This window comes from Eschscholzia californica, unplaced genomic scaffold (assembly GCF_041429995.1).
Source record: "Eschscholzia californica isolate CP2 unplaced genomic scaffold, dmEscCali1.0.p SCAF_3, whole genome shotgun sequence".
Lineage (NCBI taxonomy): Eukaryota > Viridiplantae > Streptophyta > Magnoliopsida > Ranunculales > Papaveraceae > Eschscholzia > Eschscholzia californica.
The window spans coordinates 38,555,042-38,560,118 of record NW_028238420.1 but is presented as its reverse complement, the minus strand read 5'-3'; the positions used below and the strand labels follow the sequence as shown (position 1 = coordinate 38,560,118).

Sequence of the window (5,077 nt, the reverse complement as noted above, 5' to 3'; positions counted from 1 at the left end):
AGTCTCTACCAACTCAACTTATAAACTTTTACTTTTGTACAATATAATTTTAGTCATAAAAGTTATAATTATGTTACGTTTTGTCAATACATTTTTCTTTTCAATGATTTTGATTGTAACATGAGTTTGTATTAGCATGATTATTGTTCCAATTTGAAAATGAAACTAGTTGACGCATTTCGGTAAATTTTCAAAACAAATTGACTCTGTTTAGCCCTGAAATTGATTCTGGGAGAAGAGATCATGGTGATTTGAAATTAATGCACTGAAATTAGTATGTATCTGAGTTGAGATCAAAATACATTTTCTAATTGTTTCGTAAAATTGAAACTATGTATGCATTAATATATAATAGAATCCTTTTCGTAGTAATTAAATTTTACACCCGATAACTTATTAGTCATAAATTTCCTAAAGTATTTTGTTTAAACATTTAGGAAGACCCCTCATCAACTTAAAATAACGAAAAAATGATACATTTTTGCTACGTTTCAAGTTTTTGCTATCTCCTGGAAAAAATTTGCACAAGTACACGAAGTGGTATGATAATACAAAGGGGTATTGGCATATACAAAAAACAAAAAATTTGCACAAGTACACGAAGTGGTATGATAATACAAAGGGGTGTTGCTATATACAACAAAACTGAAATATTAAAAATTCTTTTTGTATACCCAAATTACTCGCTAACATATCCATATGGCCTCGCTGCTTCCGGGTGGTGGTAGTAGGAGTAGAAAATGCAGAAGATCAAACTTGATGGGGAGTGAAGATCAAATCCTCTACCCTTGACAATGAGAAAACACTTTGTATCTTCTTTCTCTCTATCTATCTTCTTTATTTCTCATCTCTCTGCACACACTTTCACCCATTTCAGTATTGTTTGACTTCTGATTTTGTCCAAAATACCCCTGGTGCTCTTTTCTTTCATTTTGCCGCATAAGATGAAAATGTGATAATTCGCTCTCTTTATTCCGAATTACACGCCAAACCACAAATAAACTACCTAGCAATAAAAACACATAAATAGATAGAAATAAAACTCGAAAAGAACTAACTCATCAAAGTTAAGTGACCTAAATGTGGCATTTTCACGCCACATCAAGTATTAAGGTCACACAATATCCCCAAGTATTATAGTTTTAGCATGGTTAACTCAAATCATGGAATTTGATTGCAGTTGACTGAATCTGTGTAAAGAACCACGGAAAACGAAAAGATTGAAGTATATTTTAATTTCATATTATAAAATTCGTAATTACAAAAATTCCACTCAAAATTATTCAAGCCTCAAACTAGCCAATTCATTTAACTTAAAAGATGATCATAGAAATAAAAACAACCCGTTCATAAATGGTTCATAGTCGACCTTATTCACATTAGTCTAATTTTATTAGTTACATATAAGAACCTCACTTAGAAACCGATATTACCTTGATGTTATGAACGTCGTGCTAAAATAAGATTTTTCAGCCTATTCTTCTTTAAACTCATATATATAATCGAAACGTTCATTACCATTAATTCTTGAATGATTTTGGGATCCTTCTTATATCATTTTCTAAATCTAGGGAATCTAGACCAACCTTCTGAGTTTCGTTACAAATTTCATTTTCTTGTATAAACTCACACACACACACACACACACACACACACACACACACACACATATATATATACTAGATTTGACTTGGCCATATTCATTTTGAGTCCAATTTTTTTTTTCCTCATAATCTTCATCTCACTCTCTCATTATCTAGCTCTCTTTCTCTCTCATGCTTAATTCTCTTTTTATCTATCTCTTCTGGATTCTTTCGGGGTCTAGGATTATGGAAGAATGACTTCTGGGTCTTCTTTTAATGATAATAATCACTTTCACGGGGTTAATACAGACCCTATTAATAAGACCAAGTAATCTTATGCCTCTTTGGGGCTAGAAAAATGGTTTCCTTTCTTTGGAAGTGAAAAATATCCTCCGGGTACCCACTTCACTCTTTTTTCTGTCATGTGTTTTGTTGATATATCGAAATCAGGGCTCTGTTAAGTGTCGATCAAGGTTTTGGTAGCTTCACTTACTAGGTAGTTGTTGATTCAAGGTGGTCGTTGGAAGGGTGGTGGGCGGAAAAGGTGGTGGAAGACAGAAGTTGTGTTGGTGAATGTGATGAGAAGATGAAGATTAAGAGGCAAAGTTCGATCAAGTAAATTTTTTGGGCTATAAAATAAATATCTCCCCTACTAAATCTTTATGCCCCAGAGACTTTTCTCTATGCCCCATTAGCGCATAATCAAGTTTCTTTTTTTTCCAGAATTTGAGTAAACAAATTTAAAATAAATATCAAATAGAGAAAAGAACGGGAAAATATTATCTAAATACCTTGCTTTTAAGACGACCCCCAAAGAGTGGATTTACGATACTTTCTTCTTCTGTCGTAAAATCAGAAAAATAATGCTTAAGCTTTCAGAGAAAAAAATGAAGGAACTCATGTGCATCTTCCTGTTGATTATTCTCGAAAGAAGAAGAAATATCTGAAATTATCTAAGTTAAGAACTACAAAATATAGTACAAAGTGCTGAAAATAATCAGAATATAAAATGTTAACTTTACAATACTAAAAAGAGTAAAAGCTTTTAAGAATTTGGATGGTCTATTGAGCTTGAGAGGAGAGAAATAGGGTAAAGTGAGGTGGATTGAGAAATCAATAAGACAAAGAAACATTTAAAACATATAAGGGTAGTATTGGAAAAAACCAAAATATACATTTACAACGTTAAATTTTGGGTCATTCTTCCTGTTCTCCAAATAAAGGACTAAAGTACTGATGAGTTAACAACAACCTGGGCCTTAAAGTATAACCCAAAATGAATTCAAACTCACTGTTCTTCAAGAGAATGTTAGCTTGGAAAACAAATTCGTTTTAGGTCAACACAGTCAGGGAACAACCTAGAAAGAACACCTCTAAAGAAGTATATAATCGTTCCCACTCGTACAATATTGTACGTAGTTTTTGTTTTCTTATTGTTTGCGTTTAATTCGTTTGAGTCTGACTTATCTGAAAGTCTAACTTACCTAAAATATAACTTGTTTTCGTCAGGAGCACACATCAGGTTACTTAAGACAATACTCTTAGCCTAGATTTATTATATGCCTGGCACAAATGGATATAAAATATGTTCAAACGAGTCAATTCAAATCTAGAGTTAGATTTAACTAAATTGATTAATCACTTATCATATTAAAAACTAACCCGGAAGAACTATTAAATAAAGGATACCGCTTTTAGATTTTTGACAAATTCGAAACGAAAAATATTTCCATAGGGCGAAACAAACATTTCCCGAACAAGCTTATTCTGAGCATAAACTGCACAAAATCCTTCAACTCCGCCTAAAATTAAAACTCAAGATTCAGAAACAACTAGATAACCAAAACAAAACGAAACAGAAGAAAAATGAATACCGAAAATAAAGAAAGTTGAAAGATCTTACTTGTGCATGGATATGGATGATTTGATGCACAAAGCTTCTGCAATGATGCGACCGTATGGGTAACACATTGCAGAATCGAGTTCAAAAAGCAAGTGTTCTCTAAATCCTGAAACCCGGAACCAATACAATGCTTAATACTATTAACATTGGATGAAACAAATAAGAACTTAAATCCTAAACGTAGTTCTTTACCTCTATAATTGATCTTTGAGAATAATACACGGTTTGGAATCAGATCTCTGACCTTATATTTCAGATAACTTCATAATGACGAGCCTCATGAAGCTCAAATATAGTGATAACAGACATTTTCACTTCGTGAGAAATTAAATTCATATAACCAACAAAAAAACTGCAAGGTCAAATATATGAATAAACTGTCATACAAATTATTCTGATATGATATTTAACCAACAATCTAACCAAATTGTAAGTGATCTTATGGAACTAATTCCCAAATAATGGATTTATTTCGCCAAAAAAGTAACGAATCTTTTACGTTGGAGAATTTCTCATCAAATGTGCATGTGGCTCTTCCACGAAATCAATGATGAGTCAAAGGGTATTCTCTTGTACAGAGTTCTTTTTCAGAATATATTACCTTATATCCAATGAGTGCATAACCTTTTAAGTCTATTTTATCACTTTCTAACATGGGTTAATAAGATCCTAATTTTATTTTCGTATATAAAAATCTTTGACATATACCGAAGTTTCCCTAAAACTATTTATGATATCTCTTTTTCTCTAACTTTAAATAGAGTCACCAAGTTTTAAAAATGAAAATCTTATGCAGCACAAAAAGTGATAGACTAATTATGTGAAAGCTTTATAAATGAAATTTAGAATTTTAGATATTTTTCTAAATAATAAAATTACATTTTACTCTCTATTAAAGTTGTTTTTTATTTCTTCCTATTTTTCTACTTCCTCTTCGTGTTCCTCTGCTGTAAGTTTCTTCTTCTACTTCTTTTTGTCCTCCTTCATATGGAAAAGCATCATATAATTTGGAGGTCTTTGATGGCGGGAAAGGTAATATTTGTTTTAGATAGGAAGAACCATGGTTCCTATAGTTTCGAAAGATATACTTTTATTGATCTTAAGGAGGCGCCTTTAACACGCTTTAACCCTTATCATACAGAAAAGTGTCTATTTGTTTAAAAATTAGTCTTAACATGTTTTTAATTCAAGATCTAGAGAAATTTTATTTTTGCAAAATTCTATAGGAGACGATTTTCTAAAACACTGGAAAATTTCTTGTTCATTGGATAAACAGTTGAAAAACTACGACAGTCTACAATAGAGTTCTTACAAGGGCATATTGAAAAAAAGAAAGATTAATCAAAGGCGTTCATTATTATTTATTTTTTTAAGAGAAGTTAAACAACATACTTACCAATGATGACTCATCTTATAAAAATGATTAAGAGAAAAAAAAATAACGTTTATCTTTAGATTTACTTGCTCTTAGCATTAACCCTACCCGTTTTTGACAAAATGTATATTCTTACTTAAAAGATTGCTAGTCAACCAAATGGGAGACAAATTCAGTTATATTTAGAAAATACATATTTAAAACTATTATTCATTG

The 5,077-nt window shown here is 31.3% G+C and overlaps 1 long non-coding RNA gene across 1 annotated transcript; it reads right to left on the bottom strand.

The window, feature by feature from the left end:
- Positions 1-3,326: 3,326 nt before the first annotated feature.
- Positions 3,327-3,777, bottom strand: LOC147550101 (uncharacterized). The gene is made up of 3 exons (XR_015237507.1): positions 3,679-3,777; positions 3,487-3,592; positions 3,327-3,385 (listed from the first exon to the last, which is right to left on the bottom strand). It is a non-coding gene; the product is annotated as an uncharacterized LOC147550101 (long non-coding RNA).
- Positions 3,778-5,077: the final 1,300 nt, after the last annotated feature.